The sequence below is a fragment of the Mobula hypostoma genome, chromosome 9, assembly GCF_963921235.1.
Source record: "Mobula hypostoma chromosome 9, sMobHyp1.1, whole genome shotgun sequence".
NCBI lineage: Eukaryota > Metazoa > Chordata > Chondrichthyes > Myliobatiformes > Myliobatidae > Mobula > Mobula hypostoma.
In genome coordinates, this window is record NC_086105.1 from 74,992,645 (window position 1) to 75,020,080 (window position 27,436).

A 27,436-nucleotide genomic window follows, 5' to 3' on the forward strand; every position below is an offset into this window, starting at 1 on the left:
CACATGTGTGTGTCTGTGTATAAATATGTATGTGTGACAGAGAGAGAGTGTGAGTGTCTGTGTATGTGTATGTGAGAGAGTTTCCATCTGTGTGTGTAAGCATGACTCTGTGTGTGTGCATCTGTGTATGTGTATATGTGTGTCTGTGTCTGATTGTGTGTCTTAGAGCATGTGTGTGCCTATGAGTGTGTGTGTGTGTGTCTGTATGTGAGAGTTTGTGTATTTGTGTCCATGAGTGTATGTGTGTCTGTTTGTGAGTTTCTGTGTGCATGCATATGTGTGTGTGTGTGTGAATGTGTGTCTGTGTATATATGTGTATGTCTCTGTATGTGAGTTTCTGTGTGTGTTAGCTTGTGTGTGTGTGTGTGTGTGTGTGTGTGTATGAGTGTGTATTTCTGTGTATATTCACATGCCTCTGTGTGTGTGTGTGTGTGTGTGTCTCTGTGTATGAGATTGTGTGTGTTTGAGATAGAGTGAATGTGTGTGTGCATGCATGTGTACAAACCATAGAGAAGGAGAAAGTGTTCCAGTGTGTGCATGTGTTGGTTTGTGTGTGTTTGTGTGTCTCTGCGAGAGTGTGTCTATTTGTATTTGAGTGTCCGTGTGCCTGTGTGTGCTTGTGTGTGAGTGTGTGAGTGTGTGTCTGTGTATGTGTGTGTGTATATGTATGTCTGTATGTGTATGTGTCATATTAATGTGTGTATATGTGTATCTGTGAGTGTGTATGTGCTTGTGGGTGAGTGTTCGTGTGTGAATGTTTCTGTGTGTGTGTGTGCATGTGTGTGAGTGTGTGTGTGTGTGTTTGTGGGTGAGCATGTCTTTGTGAGTGTGTGTGTCTATGAGTGTGTTTGTATATGTGTAAGTCTGTGTATGGGATTACGTGTGTGCGTGTGTATGCTTGTGAGTGTATGTATGTGCATGTAAGCATGTGTTTCAGTGATTGTGTGCACATGAGTCTCTGGGTGCATGTGTGTGTGTGTCTGTGAGTTTCTATGCGTGTGTGTCTGAGAGTGTGAGTGTGTGTTAGTATGTGTGCCTGTATGTCTGTGCAGGTGAGTATCAGTTTCTGTTGTCCTGTGTGTTTGTGTGTGTGTGTGTGTGTGTGTGTGAGTATGTGTCTAAGTGAGAGTTTCTGTATGTGTGTGAGAGAGAGACAGAGTTCTGGTGTGTTAGTTTGTGCGTGTATCTGTCTGTGCATGTGAATGTGTCCGTAAGAGTGTGTCTCTGTGTGTGTGAGTGTGTGAGAGTCTGCCTGTGTGTGCACATGGGTGTGTACCTCTTGTGTACATATTCATGTGTGTGTGAGTGTGTATCTGTGTATGTGTGTGTATATGTGTGCCTGTATGTATGTGTGTGTATGTATGAGTGCATTTGTATGCGTGTCTGTGCATTTATTTATATGTTTGTGTGAGTGTAAGTGTGTGTTTGTAACAGTGTTTGTTTAATATATGTTCATGTCAGTGTGTGTATGTATGTTTGTGTGAGTGTGAGCATGTGTTTCTGTGTGTGAGTGCCTGAGCACATGTATGTGTTGAATGTATGTGAGAGTGTGTGTGAATGTGTGTGCATCTCAGTGTGTGTATGTGAATATGTGTGTGTCTGTATGCCTGTGTGTGAATGTTTCTGTTTGACTGTCTTTGTGGGTGGAGTGTGTGTCTTTCTGTTTGTGTGTCTATGCTTGTGTGTGTCAGTGTATGTGTGCATATGCGTGTGTGTCTGTGTGTGTATACACATGTCTGTGTGTGTGTGAGAGAGAGTTTGTGTGTGACTGTGAGTGAGAGAGAGACAGTTTTGGTGTGGTAGTTTGTGTGTGCCTGTGTGTGTTTGTGTCTGTGAGAGTCTTTGTGTGTGCGTGTGTGTGTGTGCGTGTGTGTGTGTGTGTGTGTGTGTGTGTGTGTGTGTGTGTGTGTATGTGTGGCTATATGTGTGTGTGCTGCCTTAGTGTATATGAGTGTATGTGCATATGTGTGCCTGTGTGTGTTAGCGTATGTGTATGTGTGTGTGATTTTTGGAGGACAACATCCTTGATGCACTTCCAGATGAAGCTCATGACCCCATCCGTGAACTTGGAGACATTTTCATCATGAAAGCCATTCCAGCTGGCGTCATCAAAACAGTCCTGTAGCATGGAGACCGATTGGTCAGACCAACTGTGGACGGTTTTAACTACGACCGCCTCTTGTTTCAGCTTCTACCTGTCCATGGGCAGAAGCAAGATGGAGGAGCAATCTGACTTCGCAAATGGCTGAAGGGGGAGCCCTTGTAAGCATTGCGGAAGGGAGAGGTTGACTATGCTATCTCCCCATGTGCTCAACTGGATGTGTTGACTAAACTTCAGAGTGACTTTAGACAGTGTTGCCCTACTAAAGTGTGTATCCATGTGTGTGTATGTGAGTGTGAGTGTTTTTGTGTGTGTGGGTGTGAGAGTGTGTGTTCATTTGTGTCTTTGTATGTGTGTGTCTGTGAACGTGTATGTGTGTGAGTGTGTGTGTGCATGTGATTGTGTATATGCGTGTGTGCATGTGTGTTTATGTCTGTGTGCGTGGTAGCATTGTGGGTGTGCGAGCGTTAATTATGTGTGTGTGCTTGTGTGCATCTGTGTATGTGAGTGTGTGTGTGCATGGGAGCATGTATGTGTGTGCATGAGTGTGTATGCGTATGTGTGTGTGAATGTGTATGTGTGTGTGAGCATTTGTATTTGTCGGTGGGTGTGTATGTATGTGTGTAAGTACCTGTCTGTGTAAGTGTATGTGAGTGTCTGTGTGTACGTTTGATCAGGGATTTTATTATGTCTCTATCAATTACATTATGATTGAAGTCTTGTCATCTTTGATATGCATTTTCTCTCTGCACATCATAGAGCCAGAAAAAAGCAAATGAGATAGATGTCTGAGCTGCTGAATTACCTATGATGCTTTTATCAGAACTGGGAGATGTGAGTATTCCATGATCTTTACCAAAATATAATGTGAAATCAGAAAACTATGTCACAGCAAGCAAGAACAGTCACTGGAGAACTTTGCAAACAGACATTATCCTCCCAGTAAAGACTACCAGTCGTGGTTTATTGAAGTAACCTTCTGAACCTGAAGGTATTCAAAAAGAGAAGAAATATAACTCTGTGGAGATGGATTAACCTGGTAATAGCTGGTGTTTTAAAACAGGAAGTCGACTGCACTTTTTAAGCCAAATGGTCTGAAATGATTCAATGAGCAATCACTTTGAACTACAGTGTGATGAAGCAAATGAGCAGTCTGCAGCCTGACAACTGTTAAATGAAAGAGTAAACTGAGATGTGAATTGCCCGTGAAGGGTCGAGAATGAAATCTGTTGGGAATCAGACACATTTGCATTGAGGACAGATACTAACCTAGATGTGTGCTGTGCCCTCTGCTTGCACCATGCTCTCCTTTCCTCATAAATCCTGCCATATTGAAGGAGCAGAAAGATCACAACATTATTGGAATTGGCTGAACCAGAGCCTGTTTAAAGTTGGCAGATTTTATGTGAAATATCTATGTCCATACATATTAAAAAGTTGGTTCAGCTGCACTTCCCAACATATTTTAGAAGCATAACAAAAGTCAGTCATAGTGGGAAAAGACATCATGTTGAAGGGTCTAGATGGAGTGGATGTGGAGAGAATGCTTACTATGGTGAGAGAGTCTGGGACCAGAGGGCACAGCCTCAGAACAGAGGGATGTGTCTTTAGAACAGAGATGAGGAGGAATCTCGTTAGCCAGAGGGTGGTGAATGTGTGGAATTCATTGTCACAGATGGACGTAGAGGCCAAGTCAATGGGTATATTTAAATAGGTTCCTGATTAGTCTGGGAGTCAAAGGTCACAGGGAGAAGGCCAGAGAATGGGGTTGAGAGGGTTAATTAATGGCGGAGCAGACTTGATGGGCTGAATGGCTTAATTCTGCTCCTAGGTCTTATGGTCTTATAAGTAGCCGTAATATACCATTCAGCAAGGCTACAAAGGCTAAATTCTTTCAATGTGACAACTTGTACTCCTGGTTACTTTACTGATTAGAGTTCACATCTCTAAACTAAAGAAACCAAGCACAAACACGGGCAGAAAGGGATGGTAAGGCCTTTGGCTTGCTGGCCATCAGTCAGGATACTGAGTATAGAAGTTGGGAAGTTATGTTGCAGTTTTACGGACGTTGCTGACTCGGCATTTGGAAAATAGTGTTCTGCATGGCCACCCTACTATAGGGAATATTCATTAGGCTGGAGAGTATGTAGAAGGGATTAGGAGGGAGATATCAGCACTACCGGAAGAGAGATTAAACAGGTTGGAACTTTTTTTCATCGAACTGTAGTAGAATAAGAAATGATCTTCTATATGTGTATAACATTCTGAGGGCATAGAGAGGGTGAATACATACAGCTCTTTTTCACCAGAGGTATTTGGACAATTACAAGGATAGGAAAGGCTTAAAGGGATGTAGAACATAGAACAGTAAAGTACAGGCCCTTCAGCCCATGAAGTTGTGCTGACCTCTTAACCTACTCTACGATCAATCCAACCTGTCCTTCCATTTTCCTTTCATCTTTATGCCTATATTTAAAGTGGAGGTCGATTAGTTAGGGCGTCAAAGGTTACGGGAAGAAGGCAGGAGAATTGGAAAAATAAATCAGCCGTGTTGGAATGGTGCAGTAGATTCAATGGGCTGAATAGTCTAATGTTACTTCTATGTCTTACGCCAACAAAACTCAAAGATACCTTTAGAAGTTATCACTTCAACATTGAATAGTTATTAGATTAGATTATGAAGACACGCAGTCCTCTTTTATTTAGTAATGCATGCATTAAGAAATGATACAATGTTCCTCCAGAATGATATCACAGAAACACAAGACGAACCGAGACTAAAAAAACTGGCAAAAACCACATAATTATAACATATCGTTACAACAGTGCAAAGCAATACTGTAATCTGATAAAGAACAGACCATGGGTACGGTAAAAAAAATCTCGAAGTCTCTCGAAAGTCTCAATATATCACGCAGACGGTAGAAGGAAGAAAAACTCTCCCTGCCATGAGCTTCCAGCGCCGCAAACTTGCCAATGCAGCACCCTGGAAGCACCCGACCACAGCCAACTCTTGAGCCCGTCTGAAAACTTCGAGCCTCCGACACCAAGCACTGAGCACCATCTCTGCCGAGTGCTTCGACCCCGGCCCCAGCAACAGGCAATAGGCAAAGCCGAGGATTTGGGGCCTTCCCCTCCAGAGATTCTTGATTGCACAGTAGCAGCGGCAGCGAAGTGGGCAATTCAGAAGTTTCTCCAGATGTTCCTCCGTGCTTCTCATGTCTGTCTCCATCAAATCAGGATTGTGCATGGCCCCTACTTCACAAATATGATATCATTTCAGAATGGCCGCGCGCGCTGTGTCGTGCCACCATCTTCTCCTCCCCTGTGTGTGTTTTGATGGTATAAATGGAAATATAAGCAATCATAGGGAGGTTGGGTTAACCAACAAAATCTGACAAAAAGCTGACCTATGAGAAGGATGGAACCACACAATGATGCTGCATAAAAGACTGATTGCCCAACAAGTATACCCTAACTCATTCAGAGACCAATCTAGTTTCCTCTCTTTCCCCGTATCTCTGCAAGTTTTTTTCAGTTCTTGAAGAAAATCATACATCGTTTGGGTCAAGAATTTGACCTGATACAATTATGTAAAGCAGGAGACTGTGAATCAGCATTTTTCCAATGGCAAATGTGAACAAGAATCAGTGGCAACATTAGATGGACCACCCAGTGACTACTGCACACCCAAATATTAATAATAGCAGTGATATATTATTGTCAGATCTACTGAGATACAGAGAGAAGCTCTTCTTACACACTGTTCCTACAATACACTGAGATGGAACAAGTTAAATCAAAAACAGAATACAGAGTAAAACCACAGGGAAAGTGCAGACAAACAATAGAGTGCAAGATCATTATGAAGTAGATTAAAAATCCAACTTGAAAATTTAACATTTCTTCTTTGTCTCTCATTTTTCTAATCCTTCTTTCTTTTTTTGAACCAACCAATCTAATATTTATTTATTTGTTTTTAATTCTTGCTCTTTTACTTTAGGTTTGTTAGACTTTTGTGAGGAAAATTTCTTGTAAATTTTGTTTAATAAGAACATGGAAAAGAGTGAGGTTCCAAGGGAAACCTAACAGCTCTGTCAGGAAGGTATGGACAAGAAATTAAATGGACACACAATAGTATGTCAGAGTTAAGAAGATGGACTTGTCATTTCTACTTCAGTCAACAGAGACACGTTTTTACCCATTAACATATAACAGCAGCATGATTTATCTTCAAACTGCTGATCTCTCTGGAGTTTACAGAGAATATCCCCTTATGCAGTTGGATCCTGGATTTCCTCCTTTGCAGACACGAGTCAGTTCAGGTTGGCAAAAACATCTCCTCCACAATCTCCATCAGCTCAGGTGCACCACAGGGCTGTGTGCTTAGCTCCTGCTCCACTCACTTTACACCTATGACTGTGTGGCTAAGCACAGCTCCAACACTATATATTGTACAAGTTTGCTGATGTAGGCCATATCAAAGGTGATGATGAATTGATGAATTAGCATACAGGAGGGAGATTGAGGGAGGCTGAGTAGTGTCATAGCACCTTGACTTAAATATATTTACTGAGGTAGCCTCCACTGCTTCATTAGGCAGAGAATTCCACAGATTCACCACTCTCTTGGAAAAGCAGATCCTCTTCATCTCTGTCCTAAATCTACTCCTCCAAATCTTGAGGCTATGTCCCCTAGTTCTAGTCTCACCAACCAATGGAAGCACTTTCCTGCCTCTATCTTATCCATCTCTTTCATAATTTTATATGTTTCGGGCAATGCAGCGCGGCAGATTTAAAAGGAACAGAGCCTCATAGAGCGGGCAGCGTAGTTTGCGGGCTGCGGAGTGAGCCGGGAGCAGAGTGAAGACTTAAGGGCTTCGGTTCAACGGGCTTAGGTGGAAACGGGTGAGGCGAGGAAGGTTTGGCATTCATTTTCTGTTGTTATTTGAGGAGAGGGGCAGTATGAGTGTGAGGGCAGTTTGCTGTTCTCGGTGTCGGATGTGGGAGGCCCTGGAGTCTCCAAGCCTCCCGGACGTCTACATCTGCGCCAAGTGCATCGAGATGCAGCTCCTAAGAAACCACGTTACGGAACTGGAGCTGCAGCTCGCTGACCTTCGTCTGGTCAGGGAGAGTGAGGAGTTGATAGAGAGGAGTTACAGGCAGGTGGTCACGCCGGGGCCACGGGAGGCAGACAAGTGGGTCACGGTTAGGAGGGGGAAGGGGAAGAGTCAGGTAATAGGGATTACCCCGGTGGCTGTGCCCCTTAACAATAGGTACTCCTGTTTGAGTACTGTTGGGGGGGACAGCTTACCCGGGGGAAGCGACAGTGGCCCTGCCTCCGGCACAGAGTCCGGCCCTGTAGCTCAGAAGGGTAGGGCAAGGAAGAGGAGGGCAGTTGTGATTGGGGACTCGATAGTAAGGGGGTCAGATAGGCGATTCTGTGGACGCAGTCCAGAGACCCGGATGGTAGTTTGCCTCCCTGGTGCCAGGGTCCGGGATATTTCTGATCGTGTCCAAGATATCCTGAAGTGGGAGGGTGAGGAGCCAGAGGTCGTGGTACATATAGGTACCAATGACATAGGTAGGAAAAGGGATGAGGTCCTGAAAGGAGAATATAGGGAGCTAGGAAGGGAGTTGAGAAAAAGGACCGCAAAGGTAGTAATCTCAGGATTACTGCCTGTGCCACGCGACAGTGAGAGTAGGAATGCGATGAGGTGGAGGATAAATGCGTGGCTGAGGGATTGGAGCAGGGGGCAGGGATTCAAGATTTTGGATCATTGGGACCTCTTTTGGCGCAGGCGTGACCTGTACAAAAAGGACGGGTTACACTTGAATCCTAGGGGGACCAATATCCTGGCAGGGAGATTAGCGAGTGCTACTGAGGTGACTTTAAACTAGAATGGTTGGGGGGTGGGAATCAAATTAAGGAGGCTAGGCGTGAGGAGGTTAGTTCACAACAGGGGGATGGGAACCAGTGCAGAGAGACAGAGGGGTGTAAAGTGAGGGTAGAAGCAAAAAGTACTAAGGAGAAAAGTAAAAGTGGCAGGCCGACAAATCCAGGGTAAGGATTAAAAAGGGCCATTTTTCAACATAATTGTATAAGGGCTAAGAGAGCTGTAAAAGAGCGTCTGAAGGCTTTGTGTGTCAATGCAAGGAGCATTCGTAATAAGGTAGATGAATTGAAAGTGCAGATTGTTATTAATGATTATGATATAGTTGGGATCACAGAGACATGGCTCCAGGGTGACCAAGGATGGGAGCTCAACGTTCAGGGATATTCAATATTCAGGAGGGATAGACATGAAGGAAGGGGAGGTGGGGTGGCTTTGCTGGTTAAAGAAGAGATTAATGCAATAGAAAGGAAGGACATAAGCGGGAAGATGTGGAATCGATATGGGTAGAGCTGCGTAACACTAAGGGGCAGAAGACGCTGGTGGGAGTTGTGTACAGGCCACCTAACAGTAGTAGTGAGGTCGGAGATGATATTAAACAGGAAATTAGAAATGTGTGCAATAAAGGAACAGCAAAATTATAATGGGTGACTTCAATCTACATGTAGATTGGGTGAACCAAATTGGTAAAGGTGCTGAGGAAGAGGATTTCTTGGAATGTATGCGGGATGGTTTTTTGAACCAACATGTCGGGGAACCAACTAGAGAGCAGGCTATTCTGGACTGGGTTTTGAGCAATGAGGAAGGGTTAATTAGCAATCTTGTCGTGAGAGGCCCCTTGGGTAAGAGTGACCATAATATGGTGGAATTCTTCATTAAGATGGAGAGTGACATAGTTAATTCAGAAACAAAGGTTCTGAACTTAAAGAGGGGTAACTTTGAAGGTATGAGACGTGAATTAGCTAAGATAGACTGGCAAATGACACTTAAAGGATTGACGGTGGATATGCAATGGCAAGCATTTAAAGGTTGCATGGATGAACTACAACAATTGTTCATCCCAGTTTGGCAAAAGAATAAATCAAGGAAGGTAGTGCACCCGTGGCTGACAAGAGAAATTAGGGATAGTATCAATTCCAAAGAAGAAGCATACAAATTAGCCAGAGAAAGTGGCTCACCTGAGGACTGGGAGAAATTCAGAGTTCAGCAGAGGAGGACAAAGGGCTTAATTAGGAAGGGGAAAAAAGATTATCAGAGAAAACTGGCAGGGAACATAAAAACTGACTGTAAAAGCTTTCATAGATATGTAAAAAGGAAAAGACTGGTAAAGACAAATGTAGGTCCCCTGCAAACAGAAACAGGTGAATTGATTATGGGGAGCAAGGACATGGCAGACCAATTGAATAATTACATTGGTTCTGTCTTCACTAAGGAGGACATAAATAATATTCCAGAAATAGTAGGGGACAGAGGGTCCAGTGAGATGGAGGAACTGAGCAAAATACATGTTAGTAGGGAAGTGGTGTTAGGTAAATTGAAGGGATTGAAGGCAGATAAATCCCCAGGGCCAGATGGTCTGCATCCTAGAGTGTTTAAGGAAGTAGCCTAAGAAATAGTGGATGCATTAGTGATAATTTTTCAAAACTCGTTAGATTCTGGACTAGTTCCTGAGGATTGGAGAGTGGCTAATGTAACCCCACTTTTTAAAAAAGGAGGGAGAGAGAAACCAGGGAATTATAGACCGGTTAGCCTAACGTCGGTGGTGGGGAAACTGCTGGAGTCAGTTATCAAGGATGTGATAACAGCACATTTGGAAAGCGGTGAAATGATCGGACAAAGTCAGCATGGATTTGTGAAAGGAAAATCATGTCTGACGAATCTCATAGAATTTTTTGAGGATGTAACTAGTAGAGTGGATGGGGGAGAACCAGTGGATGTGGTATATTTGGATTTTCAAAAGGCTTTTGACAAGGTCCCACACAGGAGATTAGTGTGCAAACTTAAAGCACACGGTATTGGGGGTAAGGTATTGATGTGGATGGAGAATTGGTTAGCAGACAGGAAGCAAAGAGTGGGAATAAATGGGACCTTTTCAGAATGGCAGACGGTGACTAGTGGGGTACCGCAAGGCTCAGTGCTGGGACCCCAGTTATTTACAATATATATTAATGACTTGGATGAGGGAATTAAATGCAGCATCTCCAAGTTTGCGGATGACACGAAGCTGGGTGGCAGTGTTAGCTGTGAGGAGGATGCTCAGAGGATGCAGAGTGACTTGGATAGGTTGGGTGAGTGGGCAAATTCATGGCAGATGCAATTTAATGTGGATAAATGTGAAGTTATCCACTTTGGTGGCAAAAATAGGAAAACAGATTATTATCTGAATAGTGGCCGATTAGGAAAAGGGGAGGTGCAAAGAGACCTGGGTGTCATTATACACCAGTCATTGAAAGTGGGCATGCAGGTACAGCAGGCGGTGAAAAAGGCGAATGGTATGCTGGCATTTATAGCGAGAGGATTCGAGTACAGGAGCAGGGAGGTACTACTGCAGTTGTACAAGGCCTTGGTGAGACCACACCTGGAGTATTGTGTGCAGTTTTGGTCCCCTAATCTGAGGAAAGACATCCTTGCCATAGAGGGAGTACAAAGAAGGTTCACCAGATTGATTCCTGGAATGGCAGGACTTTCATATGAAGAAAGACTGGATGAACTGGGCTTGTACTCGTTGGAATTTAGAAGATTGAGGGGGGATCTGATTGAAACGTATAAAATCCTAAAGGGATTGGACAGGCTAGATGCAGGAAGATTGTTCCCGATGTTGGGGAAGTCCAGAACGAGGGGTCACAGTTTGAGGATAAAGGGGAAACCTTTTAGGACCGAGATTAGGAAAAACTTCTTCACACAGAGAGTGGTGAATCTGTGGAATTCTCTGCCACTGGAAACAGTTGAGGCCAGTTCATTGGCTATATTTAAGAGGGAGTTAGATATGGCCCTTGTGGCTACGGGGATCAGGGGGTATGGAGGGAAGGCTGGGCCGGGGCTCTGAGTTGGATGATCAGCCATGATCATAATAAATGGCGGTGCAGGCTCGAAGGGCCGAATGGCCTACTCCTGCACCTATTTTCTATGTTTCTATGTTTCTATGTTAATAAGATCTCCTCTCATTCTTTTGAATTCCAGCGAGTAGTCTCAGGCGAACTAACCTCTCCTCAAAGTCTAACACCCTCATCTCTGGAATCAATCTGGTGAACCTAGTTCTGCACTGCCTTGAACTTTAGAATGGTAAAAAGAACAAAAAAAAATCCAGTGATGGACAGATCTGTGGGCAAAAACACCTTGCTAATGAGAGAGCTCAGAGGAAAAAGGCCAGACTAGTTCAATCTGACAGGAAGGCAATAGTAACTCAAATAGCAATGTGTCACAACAGGGATGAGCAGAAGAGCATCTCTGAACCTTGGAGTGGATGGGCTACAGCAGCAGAAGACCATGAACATACACTCAGTAGCCACCTTATTAGATACAGGAGGTACATAATAACGTGGCCTTTGAGTGCACATATTAAAATATAAGAACAATTAAGTTCTCTTGATACACCATACCTTAATCTGAACTGAATTCATTTTCCTTCCAATATATAGCCCAGCTTTTATGTAAGTGAAGTCAGCTATTCATACAGTGACAGGGACTCTTTTAAGCTTTGATTCGAAGCATCATCATCAAAATGAAGGTCAGTTTGACTAAAAGCTACCACTTCATTCATTTTATTCTGAATATAGAACCGTGAAACTGCTATGCCCCATTTTGATGTGCCTCTGCATATCAAAATAGCTCAAACTGTTACACAAAATTTGAGTAGAGTTTATGCAATCGAGAAATGTATGGAGCAAAGGAAATCATTTTGACTATTGTATTATGCTAGCCTGAAAAAAGAGCTCTTGAGAAAGGTGGTGGCTGACTGATAATGACAAGAAAAGATAAAAATAGTGAATTTGTCCTCTGATATTTGCTATAATGCATAGTAAGTTCTGGGGTTGTCTTGTGTGTCATGTTATTGTACCTCAATGTCTGCCCTTGTTGCTCCATCAACCCCACATCACAGATAAATTTACAATTTGTATTTAGTGATTGGATTACTGTTATCAAGATGCAGTGGAAAGTGTTGTCTGCTGCCATGCAGACAGATCGTTTCGGATATAAATGCATCAACCTGGTACAAATGGAATAAAAAACAGGTTGCAGAATAAAGTGCAATAGACATAGAGACAGAGAAAGTAGACAAATAAAATGTAGCAGCCATGACTGAGAGTTCAAGCATTCCTATTTAGCATATCAGAGATGTGTTCAATAGTTTTCTAACAGTGGCATCGAAACTGTCATTGAGCCTGACAGTGTATGTTCTCAGGATTTTGTACCTTCTGCCTGAAGGGAGGTGGGAGAAGAGAGACAAAAGCTTGGAAGTGCATAGCACCAGAGTCAAGGACAGTGTCTATCTCACTGGTATCAGACTCTTTATAAGATGGACCCTTGGCCTCACAATCTACTTCATTATGATCTTACACTTTATTGTTTGCCTGCACCACACTTTCTCAGTACTGTTTACCTCATTCTCTCATGTTCCACTCTCCCTTTCTATCAGATCCCTTCCTCTTCAGCCCTTTACCTCTACCACCTATCACCTCCCAGCTTCTCACTTCATCACCTGTCCCCCACACACCCACCTTCCCCCTCACCTGGTCTGACCGATCACCTGCCAGCTTGTACTCCTGCCCCTCCCCACACTTTCTTATTCTGGCTTCTGATTGCTTCTTCTACAGTCCTGCTGAAGGGTCTCAGCCTGAAACATAGATAGTTTATTCCTTTCCGTAGAAGCTGCCTGACCTGCTGAGTTCCTCCAGTGTTTTGCGTGAATTTCACTGTATCTTGGTACGTGGAACATTAATAAACCAATGAGGCCTCTGTTGGCCAGGGTTGACCATCAAGGTTGTGTTCCAGCTGTCTATGTTGTTGATATGCAAGCCAAGTCAGTATGATATGGAGAGTAAGCTGATGCCCATGTAGCAAGCTCCCCCTCTCCACACAGCTGATGCCCATGTAGCAAGCTCCCCCTCTCCACACAGCTGATGCCCATGTAGCAAGCTCCCCCTCTCCACACAGCTGATGCCCATGTAGCAAGCTCCCCCTCTCCACACAGCTGATGCCCATGTAGCAAGATCCCCCTCTCCACACAGCTGATGCCCATGTAGCAAGCTCCCCCTCTCCATACAGCTGATGCCCATGTAGCAAGCTGCCCCTCTCCACACAGCTGATGCCCATGTAGCAAGATCCCCCTCTCCACACAGCTGATGCCCATGTAGCAAGCTCCCCCTCTCCACACAGCTGATGCCCATGTAGCAAGCTCCCCCTCTCCACACAGCTGATGCCCATGTAGCAAGCTCCCCCTCTCCACACAGCTGATGCCCATGTAGCAAGCTCCCCCTCTCCACACAGCTGATGCCCATGTAGCAAGATCCCCCTCTCCACACAGCTGATGCCCATGTAGCAAGCTCCCCCTCTCCATACAGCTGATGCCCATGTAGCAAGCTCCCCCTCTCCACACAGCTGATGCCCATGTAGCAATCTACCCCTCTCCATACAGCTGATGCCCATGTAGCAAGCTCCCCCTCTCCACACAGCTGATGCCCATGTAGCAAGCTCCCCCTCTCCACACAGCTGATGCCCATGTAGCAAGCTCCCCCTCTCCACACAGCTGATGCCCATGTAGCAAGCTCCCCCTCTCCACACAGCTGATGCCCATGTAGCAAGCTCCCCCTCTCCACACAGCTGATGCCCATGTAGCAAGATCCCCCTCTCCACACAGCTGATGCCCATGTAGCAATCTACCCCTCTCCATACAGCTGATGCCCATGTAGCAAGCTCCCCCTCTCCACACAGCTGATGCCCATGTAGCAAGCTCCCCCTCTCCACACAGCTGATGAATCCAAAATAACAGCAGAGATTGATAGGGATTGGCACCAACAACGTGGCAGATGCAACATGGAGAGCATTCTAACTGGTTGCATCTCTGTCTGCTATGGACCACTGCACTAGCACAGGATCAGAAAAAGATGGGGAATGTTGTAAACTCAGCCAGCTCCATCATGGGCACAAGCCTCTCCGATATCAGAGACTCCTTCAAAAGGTGATCCCTCAGAAAGTTGGTGGGAGGAGAAGATGACAGCGCGACGCAGCGCGCGCAGCTCTCCGGTGAAATGATATCATATCTGTTAAATAGGGGCCGTGGACAATTCTGATTTGATGGAGACAGACATGAAAGCACAGAGGAACATCTGGAGAAATTTCTGAAATGCCGGTTCGCTGCCGCTGTTACTGCGCAATCGAAAATCTTCCGGAGAGAAGGCCCCAAAATCCCCGGCTTTGCCTGTTGCTGGCGACCGAGGCTGAGGTCGAAGCGTTCGGATAGAGATGGTGCTCAGTACTCGATGTCGGAGAGCTGATTGGAGGCTCGAAGTTTTCAGACTGTGGTCAGGCATGGCAAGGAGAGTTTTCTTCCTTCTCCCGTCTGCGTGAGATGTGGGACATTCGAGAGACTTTGAACTTTTTTACTGTGCTATGGCCTGTTCTTCAGCAAGTTATGGTATTGTTGCACTGTTGTAACTATATGTTATAATTATGTGGTTTTTGTTAGTTTTTCAGTCTTGGTCTGTCCTGTGTTTCTGTGATATCACACCAGAGGAATATTGTATCATTTCTTAATGCATGCGTTACTAAATGACAATAAAAGAGGACTGCGTGTCCTCATAATCTCATCTAATCTATTCTAATCTAATCTATCCGTCATGCAGAGCATAAATGGCAACAAGGCTTCACTGCCAGATGAGCTCAACACCTTCTGTGCCCGCTTTGAAAGCTGTGAAAATCCCTGCTGCACCTGGTGATCCTGTGATCTCTGTCTTGGAGGCCAACGTTAAGCTGTGTTGAAGGAGGATGAACCCTCGCAAGGCTGGAGCCCCCGATGGAGTACCTGGTAAGGCTCCGAAAACTTGTGCCAACCAACTGGTGGGAGTATTCAAGGACATTTCAACCACTCACTGCTACAGTCAGAAGTTCCCACCTGCTTCAAGAAGGCCTAAGTGTGAGCTACCCTAATTACCATCGTCCAGTAGCATTCACATCCACAGTGATGAGGGTTTGAGAGGTTGCTCAGGGCTAGAATGATTTCTTGCCTCAGCATAGACCTGGCCCCTCTGCAATTTGCCTATCACCATAATAGATCTACAGCAGATGTGATCTCAAAGGCTCTCCACGCAGCGTTGGATCACCTGGACAATGCAAATACCTATGTCAGGATGCTGTTTATTGACTATAGCTCACCATTTAACATCATAATTCCTACAGTCCTGATCGCAAATCTTCAGAGCCTAGGCCTCTGTACCTCCCTCTGCAACTGTGTCCTCGACTTCCTAACTGGAAAACCAGACCCTGTGCGGATTGGAAATAACACCTCCTTGCTGACAGTTAACACTGGCACACCTCAGGGATGTGTGCTTAGCGCACTGTCCTAATCTCTCTACACTCATGACTGTGTGACTAGGCATAGTTCAAACAACATCTTAAATTTGCTGATGATACAACCATTGTTGGTAGAATCTCAGATGGAGATGAGATGGCATACAAGAGCGAAATATACCAGCTAGTTGAGTAGTGTCGCAGCAACAACCTTACACTCAAGGTCAGCGAGACCAAAGAGCTGATTATGGACTTCAGGAAGGATAAGACAAGGAAACATGAACTAATCCTCATAGAGGGACCAGAAATGGAGAGAGTGAGCAATTTCAAGTTCCTGGCTGTCAAGATCTCTGAGGATCTAAACTGGTCGCAACATATTGATGCATCTATAAAGAAAGCAAGACAGCAGATATATTTTATTAGGAGTTTAAAAGGGATTTGGTTTCTCAACTAACTTCTATAGATGTACTGTGGAGAGCATTCTGACAAGTTGCATCACTGTCTGGTATTGGAGATGGGGTTGAGGCTACTACATAGGACCAAAATAAGCTACAGCTGTAAAATTAGTCCGTTCTTTCTTGGGTACTAGCCTCCACAGTACCCAAAATATCTTCAAGGAGTGGTGTCTCAGAAAGGCAACGTCCATTATTAAGGCAAACACGAGGAAATCTGCAGATGCTGGAATTACAAGCAACGCACACAAAATGCTGGTGAACGCAGCAGGCCAGGCAACATGCTGCCTGGCCTGCTGTATTCACCAGCATTTTGTGTGTGTTGTCCATTATTAGGGACCCCTATCACCCAGGACATGCCCTCCTCTCATCATTACCATATAACCATATAAGCATATAACAATTACAGTACGGAAACAGGCCATCTCGGCCCTTCTAGTCCGTGCTGAACTTTTACTCTCACCTAGTCCCACCAACCTGCACTCAGCCCATAACTCTCCATTCCTTTCCTGTCCATATAGCTATCCAATTTAACTTTAAACAACAACATCGAACCTGCCTCAACCACTTCTGCTGGAAACTCGTTCCACACAGCTACCACTCTCTGAGTAAAGAAGTTCTCCTTCATGTTACCCCTAAACTTTTGTTCTTTAACTCTCGACTCATGTCCTCTTGTTTGAATCTTTCCCACTCTCAATGAAAAAAGCCTATCCACGTCAACTCTATCAATTCCCTTCATAATTTTAAACACCTCTATCAAGTCCCCCCTCAACCTTCTACGCTCCAAAGAATGAAGACCTAACTTGTTCAGCCTTTCTCTGTAACTCACGAGATGAAACCCAGGCAACATTTTAGTAAACCTCCTCTGTACTTTCTCAATTTTATTGACATCTTTCCCATAATTCGGTGACCAGAACTGTACACAATACTCCAAACTTGGCCTTACCAATGCCCTATACAATTTCAACATTACATCCCAACTCCTATACTCAATGCTCTGATTATTAAAGGCCAGCATACCAAAAGCTTTCTTCACCACCCTATCCACATGAGATTCCACCTTCAGGGAACTATGCACCATTATTCCTAGAACCCTCTGTTCTACAGCATTCTTCAATATCCTACCATTTACCATGTATGTCCTATTTTGATTAGTTCTACCAAAATGTAGCACCTCACATTTTTCAGCATTAATCTCCATCTGCCATCTTTCAGCCCACTCTTCTAAGTGGTCTAAATCTCTCTGCAAGCTTTGAAAACCTACTTCATTATCCACAACTCCACTTAACTTAGTATCATCTGCATACTTAGTAATCCAATTTACCACCCCATCATCCAGATCATTAATATATATGACAAACAACATTGGACCCAGTACAGATCCCTGAGGCACACAGCTACACACCGTCCTCCAATCTGACACACAGTTATCCACCACTACTTTCTGGTGTCTCCCTTCTAGCCACTGCTGAATCCATTTTACTACTTTGATACTAATGCCTGACGATTGAACCTTCCTAACTAACCTTCCGTGTTGAGCCTTGTCAAAGGCCTTACTGAAGTCCACATAGACAACATCCACCACTTTACCCTCGTCAACTTTCTTAGTAACCTCATCAAAAAATTCAATGAGATTTGTCAAACATGACCTTCCACGTACAAATCCATGTTGACTGTTCCTAATCAGACTCTGTCTATCCAAATAATTATATATATCATCTCTAAGAATACCTTCCATCAATTTACCCACCACTGACGTCAAACTCACAGGCCGATAATTGCTAGGATCACTTTTAGAACCCTTTTTAAACAATAGAACCACATGAGCAATATGCCAATCCTCCGGCACCATCCCCGTTTCTAATGACATTTGAAATATTTCAGCCAGAGCCCCTGCTATTTCTACACTAACTTCACTCAAGGTCCTAGGGAATAATTTGTCCGGATCCAGAGACTTATCCACTTTTATATTCCTTAAAAGCGCCAGTACTTCCTCTTCTTTAATTGTCATACTTTCCATAACTACCCTTCTTGTTCCCTTTACCTTACACAATTCAATATCCTTCTCCTAAGTGAATACCGAAGAAAAGAAATTGTTCAAAATCTCCCCCATCTCTTTTGGCTCCACATATAGCCGTCCACTCTGATTCTCCAAGGAACCAATGTTATCCCTCACTATCCTTTTGCCACTAACATAACTGTAGAAACCCTTTGGATTTATTTTCACCTTACTTGCCAAAGCAGCCTCATATCTTCTTCTAGCTTTTCTAATTTCTTTCTTAAGATTCTTTTTACATTCTTTATATTCCTCCAGTACCTCATTAACTCCAAGCTGCCTATATTTATTGAAGATCCCTCTCTTTTCCTGAACCAAGTTTCCTATATCCCTTAAAAACCATGGCTCTCTCAAACTCTTAACCTTTCCTTTCAACCTAACAGGAACACAAAGATTCTGAATCCTCAAAATATTACCTTTAAATGACCTCCATTTCTCTATTACATCCTTCCCATAAAACAAATTGTCCCAAATCCATTCCTTCTAAATCCTTTTGCATCTCCTCAAAGTTAGCCTTTCTCCAATCAAAAATCTCAATCCTAGGTCCAGTCCTATCCTTTTCCATAATTACACTGAAACTAATGGTATTGTGATCACTGGACCCGAAGTGCTCCCCAACACATACCTCCGTCACCTGCCCTATCTCATTCCCTAACAGGAGATCCAACACTGCCCCTTCTCTAGTTGGTACCTCTATGTATTGCTCCAAAAAAGTAACCTGCACACATTTGGCAAACTACAAACCATCTAGCCCTTTCACAGAATGGGCTTCCCAGTCTATGTTTGGAAAATTTAAATCTCCCACAATCACAACCTTGTGCTTACTACAAATATCTGCTATCTCCTTACAAATTTGCTCCTCCAGCTCTTGGTCCCCATTAGGTGGTCTATAATACACCCCTATAAGCATCATAACACATTTCCTATTCCTCAGTTCCACCCAAATAGCCTCCCTAGATGAGTCCACTAATCTATCCTGCCAGAGCACCGCTATTATATATTCTCTTTCACACAATGCAACACCTCCCCCCTTGCCCCTCCTATTCTATCACACCTGAAGGAACGAAATCCTGGAATATTTAGTTGCCAATCACTCCTCTCCTGCAACCACGTTTCACTAATAGCTACAACATCATATTTCCAGCTATCAATCCATGCTCTAAGCTCATCCACCTTTCTTACAATGCTCCTAGCATTAAAATAGATGCATTTAAGAAACTCTCCACCTCCCACTCTCTGTTTATCCTTAATGGAGTAAACTTTGTTACCTTTTTCTTCCTTTTCCCCCTCCCCTCTCCTATACTCCTTAATTTGATTCCCTCCCCCAAACCTTTCTAGTTTAAAGTCACCTCAGTAGCCCTCGCAAATCTCCCATTAATTATCATTAGGAAGGAGGCACTGAAACCTGAGGGTACACACTCAGTGATTCAGAAGCAGGTTCCTCTCCTCTGTCATATGATTCCCAAATAGACATTGAACCCATAAACATTATCTCAATTTTATATATATATATATTATTTCTGGATTTGCACTGTTTTTAATGCTGGTGTGCCCTCTTGATTATAGTGTTTATACTTACATGTTGTTTCACATTACACAGTACTGTTGGAAATGCAGAGATCTATGCTATTGTGCCTCCTTGAACAGCTTTAAGTTCCTTGGCATAAACATCTCATGTGGTCTGTAAATACCGGCTGTGTGGTGAAAAAGGCACAACAGCGCATCTCTCACCTCAGACGGTTGAAGAAGTTTGGTATGGGCCCCCAAATCCCAAGAACTTTTTACGAGGACGCAATTGAGAGCATCCTGACTGGCTGCATCGCTACCTGGTAAGGGAACTATACCTTCCTTAATTGCAGGGCTCTGCAGAGAGTGGTGCAGAGGTCGACAGATCGGTAGATGTGAACTTCCCACTATTCAGGACATTTACAAAGACAGGTGTGTAAAAACGACCCAAAGGATCATTGGGGACCCAAGTCACCCCAGCCACAAACTGTTCCAGCTGTTACCATCCGGGAAACAGTACTGCAGCATAAAAACCAGGATCAAACAGGTTCCGGGACAGCTTCTTCCAGTAGGCCATCAGACTGATTAATTCATGCTGACACAACTGTATTTCCATGTTATATTATACATACTATTTATTATAAGTTATTATAAATTGTACACTGCACATTTAGACGGAGATGTAACATAAAGATTTTTACTCATGTATATGAAGGATGTAAGTAATAAAGTCAATTCAATTCAATTATAGTGTCCACACTCACATGATATTTCACATTATACAGCGCAGTTGAAATTCAGAGGTTTATTAAGATGATAAGTGATGGCTCAGATGGTATTCTCAGCTATAGGTGAAAGAATGGAGGTGAATTCTGCTCAATATCCTCAATCAAAATCATCAAGAAAAGATGATTTATTTATTTACTTATTGAGATACAGTGTGGAATAGATCCTTCTGGCCCTTCAAGCTGTGCCACCCGGCAATCCCCCAGTTTTATCCGAGCCTAATCATGGGATAATTTACAATGACCAATTAACCTACCATCCAGTATGTCTTTGGAATATGGGAGGAAATCGGAGCACCCAGAGGAAACCCATATATTCAAGGGGAGAACATACAAACTCCTTACAAGCCAGTATGCAAACCAGGGCAGTACGAAATGAAGAGCCCATGCAGCAGGTTCCCCCTCTCCATGCAGCTGATGAATCCAAAGGAACAGCAAAGACTGATACAGTTTGGTACCAGTGGCATTGCGGGAGTTGTCAGTCAGCGTTACACTCAATGTAGGACTGCTTTAGGGACTCCAGCTGTCAATTTTTCCTTGGGGTTTACTTCCGCAGCCTTCCCCATGTGTGGATATAACCACAAGGTAATGGGGGTTTAGGATCAGAGATTTCTTTCTCATACCTCAGTGTGAGGTATTGCACTTTGGAAGGACAAACCAAGGTAAATGGTAGGGCACTGAGGAGTGCAGTAGAACAGAGGGATCTGGGAATACAGATAGAAAATTTCCTAAAAGTGGTGTCACGGGTAGATAGGGTCGTAAAGAGAGCTTTTGGTACATTGGCCTTTATAAATTAAAGTACTGAGTATAAGAGTTGGAATGTTATGGTGAGGTCGTATAAGGCATTGGTGAGGCCGGATTTGGAGTATTGTGTACAGTTTTGGTCACCAAATTACAGGAAGGATATAAATAAGGTTGAAAGAGTGCAGAGAAGGTTTACAAGGATGTTACCAGGACTTGAGAAACTCAGTTACAGAGAAAGGTTGAATAAGTTAGGACTTTATTCCCTGGAGCGTAGAAGAATGAGAGGAGATTTGATAGAGGTATATAAAATTATGATGGGTATAGATAGAGTGAACGCAAGCAGGCTTTTTCCACTGAGGCTAGGGCAGAAAAAAAACCAGAGAACATTGGCTAAGGGTGAAGGGGGAAAAGTTTAAAGGGAACATTAGGGGGGCTTCTTCACACAGAGAGTGGTGGGAGTGTGGAATGAGCTGCCAGATGAAGTGGTAAATGCGGGCTCACTTTTAACATTTAAAAAAAACTTGGACATGTACATGGATGAGGCAGATTTCCAAATTTCCAAAACGAAACCAAATTTCCCTCGGGATTAATAAAGTATATCTATCTATCTATCTATGAGAGGTGTATGGAGGGATATGGTCCAGGTGCAGGTCAGTGGGACTAGGCAGAAAATGGTTTGGCACAGCCAAGAAGGGCCAAAAGTCCTGTTTCTGTGCTGTAATGTTCTATGGTTCTATAATTTGTGCTGCCAACCACGGCTGATGAGTCCCATTTGCCTGAAGCAACTTGTTTTAAGGTGCCAGTAACCCACCTTTGCCCATTCTCCTGTCAGTAGATATGGTTTTACTGGGTTTAGTAGCTAAGCAACACAGGAAGACCAGGAGCTAAACTTGGTTCTCAGGGGCTATTTAAGATGCGTGCCATTGGGAACATTTAATAGGTAGTGGGAGGTTATCCCCTTTGCCTTCCCCGACTATGACAGGCTTAAGGAATCAGGATTTAAAACTATGTTGATACAACTTAATTAATTTCTTCAGTAACTCTGTGCACACTAATGAACTGGATGTGACTTTCTACTCAAAATTGCTTCTGGGCAGAAACAGTTGTGACACAATATGCCAAGCAGCAATTAATGTGGAAATTACATCTATTCAGTATTTGCTTGATGAGAGCATTTAATTTCTGGCTAAGCTGACAGCACCAGCAGGAATATTTTTTAATTCACTTTTGGAGGTCTGGCATTGCTGATAACAGTAGCATTGTCGCTCTCTCATTCCCTTTGCAAGGTGCTAGTGAGCCACTGCCTTGAACTGCTGCAGGTCTTCTGATGAAAATACTCGAACCATGTTGTAGGTGTGGATATTCAGGAGCTACAACTAGTGATCTTCTCTGAGGATCTTTACTTGGCTTCCCCAAGGACCATCACCTTGTAATGGTGGGGAGGCTTGTGAGTTCCTGAGATCTAGAGTCTGGAGCTTAGCTCCTGGTACAGTCACCCACGGCTGAAAGGTGAAGAGGAATGTTTCAGACAAAGGGCAATCTAAGTAAGACCTCACATTGGAGATGGAGAAGGTGATAATTGCTTCACAATGGTAGTGAAAGCGGAGGAAGGCTGCAGCTGTGAAGGTTTCCAGTCATCTTGGATTCCATGCCACTGGATCCTGACCCTGATCAGTGGAGTGCATGCATCAGCCTTCCCAAATTAAACAAAGTCATTCACAGGAACTCTCCATTAAGGGAATTCACCTTAATATCTCAGATTAAGTCACCCACCAATAGTCAACCTTAAGAAGAACATCATACTTGACTTGAGTGATCACACTGCTAGCACTACGCCTACTGACAATATTTCATCAGTATGAGGATGGTATCTAAATTGAAGGGGAAATTGCGGCTGATCTTCCCTTGTGTCTACTGCTCCTATCCTGGATTGTTGAGGTCACAGGCCTGGAAAAGAGATTGGTTAAGTGTTTCAACTGTAACAATGACTTGTTGAGGGAATGAGAAACTGTGGTGAAGGATAACCTGAGTTGTTTCAAACCTTGAGAGATGTTGGAACCGCACACGTTCAAAAAAATGGGAAGTGTTCCACCATCCACTTGACAGTGATTTGTAGGCAGCAAAAAGTTTGGGGTATTTAGAAGATGCATCACTTTCCTCAGGATACCTAGCCTCTGACCATACGACCATATATGACCATATATTTATGAGACCATTACAGCTGAGTTTATGGTCAGTGGTGACCCCAAATGTTGATGTTGGAAACGTGATGATGATACCACATTGAATGTCAAGTGGAGATAATAATATATTCTCCTGTTAGAAACAGGATGAATTGATGCTTGATGTATTGTGGCATAAATGTTAGCTATTATTGATTAGTCTATGCATTTGTCTACTCCAGCTGAATATGTAGACGTGAGAATATCTTCATCAGCCAAGGTGTTGTAAATCATATTGAACATCGTGCAATCATCACTTCTGACCCTATGTTGGAATGGAGGTCACAGAGGAACTGATGAAGATGATTGAGTTTAGAACACTCTCCTGAGCAACTCTTGCAGTGATGTCCTGAAGCTGGGAATATTGAATCCAATAACCGTATCCATATTCATTTATGTTTGAGGACTAAGAGCATAATCCATGTGTGGAGCTAGGAGATATGGGAAAGCTTATAAATGAATACTTTTTATCTGTAGTCAACATGCAGAAAGGTGAAGGATGTGGAAGATGGTGAGTTCAGGAAGGCCCAATGTCGATTGCCTGTAGTATGTCATTATTTAGAAGGCCGGGGTGTCAGATATCTTGGAAGGGCAGATAGATCTCCAGGATTGGATGTGATTTGGAGTCCTGACAGAGAATTTAACATCTTTGTTGGCCATTGGTAAGCTACCAAAATCTGTAGGAAGGTTAATGTTGTTCCCTTATTGAGGAAGAACAGTAGGGATATGGCAGGTAATTACAAAGTGGTGAGATTTTCATCAGTGTAGGGAAATTATTGGCTTATAGCATAGTTCCAGTTATGAAATCACAACTCCATTTCCTCATAACTGTAAACAGATAGATTCTGTTCATGATTGCTCCAGAACACTGTTGCAAATTCAACGTTTGTTGGATTTTTGTTAGTCCCTACTTACCTTCAAGTTGGAGTTCATTGTCATTCAACCATACACACGTATACAGCCAAACAAAATAGTGTTCCTCCAGGGCCAAGGAGTGTTATGGTTCACAGAACAAAAATGCCAGATGAAAGAATGGGCAGAGAAAGGATGCAGAGGACAGGCTGAACTCTGGCACCTGATGTAATGCTGAGGCTTTAGAAGGCATTCGTCAGACCACACTTGAAGTATTGTGAACAGTTTTAGGCCCCTTGTTTAAGAAAGGATATGCTGGCATTGGTAAGTACCCAGAGAAGTTTCATGAGAATGATCCCATGGATGAAAGGATTAATATAGATTAGATTCTCTGAGGAGAAGATGGCGGCGCGACGTAGTACGCAGCAGCCACTCCGGTGATGAATATCTGTTATCTGTCAAGTCGGGTGCCGTGCACAATCCTGATTTGAAGGAGGCAGACGTGAGAGCACGGAAGAACATCTGGTGAAACTTCTGAAATGCCTTTTTCGCTGCCGCTGCTACTGTGTGATCCAGAATCTCCGGAGGAGAAGGCCCCGAGTCTTCGGCTCTGCTTGTTGCTCGGCGGCCAGGGTGGGGTCGAAGCGCTCGACAGAGATAGTGCTCGGTGCTCAGTGTCGGAGGGCTGGTCGGAGGCTCGACGTTTTCGGACGGACTCAGAGTCGGCTGTGGTCGGGTGCTTCCAGGGTGCTGCATCGGCAAGTTTGCAGCGCTGGAGGTTCATGGCAGGAAGAGTTTCTCCCTTCTACCGTCTGTGTGAGATGATGGGCTATCGGGACTTTGAGACTTTTTTTTTACTGTGCCCGTGGTCTGCTCTTTATCAAATTACGGTATTGCTTTGCACTGTTGTAACTATATGTTATAATTATGTGGTTTTCTCAGTTTTAGTCTTGGTCTGTCCTGTGTTTCTGTGATATCATACTGGAGGAACATTGCATCATTTCTTAATGCATGCATTTCTAAATGACAATAAACGAGGACTGAGTGCCCTCATAATCTAATCTAACCTGGATAATGTGTCCGCCTGATCACAGGCATTTCCCCTTGTTTATCTCTGCCACTTGTAACATGTTTGTTCTCTCATTTCTCCAGTTCGAATGAATTATTAGTACTTGAAACATTACCCTCCAGAGAGGCTTCCTGATCTGATGAATAGCTTGAGAAGTTTCTTCTAACTTCAGTTTTCCAACTTTTGTAGGTTGTTTATGGCCCTACCCTTTCCTAAATTGCAACTGTCCCAATATTTTTCTTATCTTAACTTTGCTTTCTTAATTTCACTTCTTACTTCACACCAGCACTTCCCAAAATTGTCCAGGCTTTCTGCTGTATTAAGCTCTAGGTTTTCTCTTTTTGCCGTCTCCTGTTCTCCATGTGTTTGTCACCCAGGGATTCTATATCCCACACTCCCATTTTCTGACATATTTTAGAGGTACAGCATGGTGACAGGCCCTTCTGGCCTAGTGAGCCCACAATGGCCAATGGCACTCATGTGACCAATGAGCCGACTAACCCGCGCATCTTTGAAATGTGGAAGGAAACTAGTGCACCTGGAAGAAACGCGTGTGGTCATAAGGAGAACAAGCAATCTCCTTACTGACGACAGCAAGGGTTGAATCCAGGCCGTTGGTGCTGTAGTAATGCTATAGTACACTGTGCAACTGTACCCGCTCATCTGTTTTTGATACCAGCAGCTCCTTGCAGATGACATACATACACATCATTGATCCTAGACATGCGCAGTGGCATCCAGAGGTGTACAATACCTGCTTTGTTTCCACTGCCATTTCCAGCCTACCTGTGGGGCTTGATCCGGTGGATGCTGGGATATTTTCAACCATGGGAGAGTCTCAAATAAGGGAACATAATTACGAAACAAGGGAGCAGGTATTTAAACAGAGCCGTGTAGAAATCTCTTCTGGCAGAGGTGGTGAATCTCTGCAATTCATTGTCCTGGAGAGCAGTGGATTTGGATCATTAGATGTATTTAAAGTGGAAATAGATAAATATTTGATAAATTTGAGAAAAGAGGAGTACAGAGAAATGGCACAGAAAAGGGGTTGGGAGCACTGTAGAACAGCCATAATAATATTAATGGCAGGGTAGTTGTGAAGGTCCTGGTGGTCTACTTCTGCTTCTATTTTCTGATGTTTTTCATGTAAAATAGTGGGCCTTATGCCTTCTTTATGTCTTAAAGAAATGCATTTGGACAGTTCCAGCAGGCACTGAAAATTAACCCTGATAAATATCAAAATAAGATCCCCAGCACCTCATGCACATAGACTTCTGATGCTTAGCCCAGCCACGACCCAAAGATCTTCCAGCCCAACCTGATATACCCTCACCTGTCCACTTCATCATCCTAAGCACCAATAATCTAAGCAGCCACAACAGATGGAACCAGCTTCTCTCCTCAAGCTCTTGTTGGAAGGAAATCAAATGACGTACATGGGAACATTGTTTATAGGTCAGTACTGAGGGCAGGCAGCTTGCCAATGACATCAGGTCTGGATCGTTCTCCTGAATAAATTAAAGAAATAGTTATGGATGAGAAAGATCACTTGTCCATCTTAGTTAATTATTTTGAAAGATCAATGCTCACTTCTCAAAGAATCCACAATTCCTTAAATGAATACTGCCTGGAAATAATTCCTGTTTAGTTGCTGACATTGCTCATGTAATATTCAATTGTTGTGTGCACCCATTTCTACACATCAACCACTGAATTAATGACATTCTATATGGAAGTGTACGTGTGGGAGGTGACTACTAGTGGCAGCTGAGATACATGTGATTAGCACAAAACACTTCTCCTTTGGCCCACACCTCACTATCCAGCCTTGTCTTGATCACTGTATGAAGAAGGAGAATTTGCTGTCTAATGGCTTATCAATAATTCCTCCTGAAAAAAACTCCTTTGGATATTATTGGTCAAAAAATAGATCAGTACAAGACAGGAACAGTCCCTTTGGACCATAATCCCTGTAGCGACCGCAATGCCAAATTATATCAGATCTTTTCTACATTCTCTACATATTCATGTGTCTGTCTAAAAGCCTCTTAACACCACGACCATGTCTGCTTCCACCAGCTGCTCCATGTTTGCTTCATGCATCTGTTCCAGGCACCTACTGCTCTCTCTATAAAATACTTGTCCCACACAACTCCTTTAAACTTCCCACGCTCCTCAGTTTAAATGCATGTCCTCCAGTATTTGACATTTCTACCCTGGGAGCAAGATTCTGACAGTCTACCGTATCTA

The 27,436-nt window shown here is 43.6% G+C and overlaps 1 long non-coding RNA gene across 1 annotated transcript in view; it reads left to right on the plus strand.

Moving 5' to 3' along the window:
- LOC134351280 (uncharacterized) overlaps window positions 1–27,436 on the plus strand; it is a 48,471-nt gene that overhangs the window by 18,468 nt on the left and 2,567 nt on the right. Inside the window, exon 3 of the long non-coding RNA XR_010019115.1 lies at window positions 19,609–19,837. This is a non-coding gene — a long non-coding RNA (uncharacterized LOC134351280). The remainder of the gene's footprint in view (window positions 1–19,608; window positions 19,838–27,436) is intronic.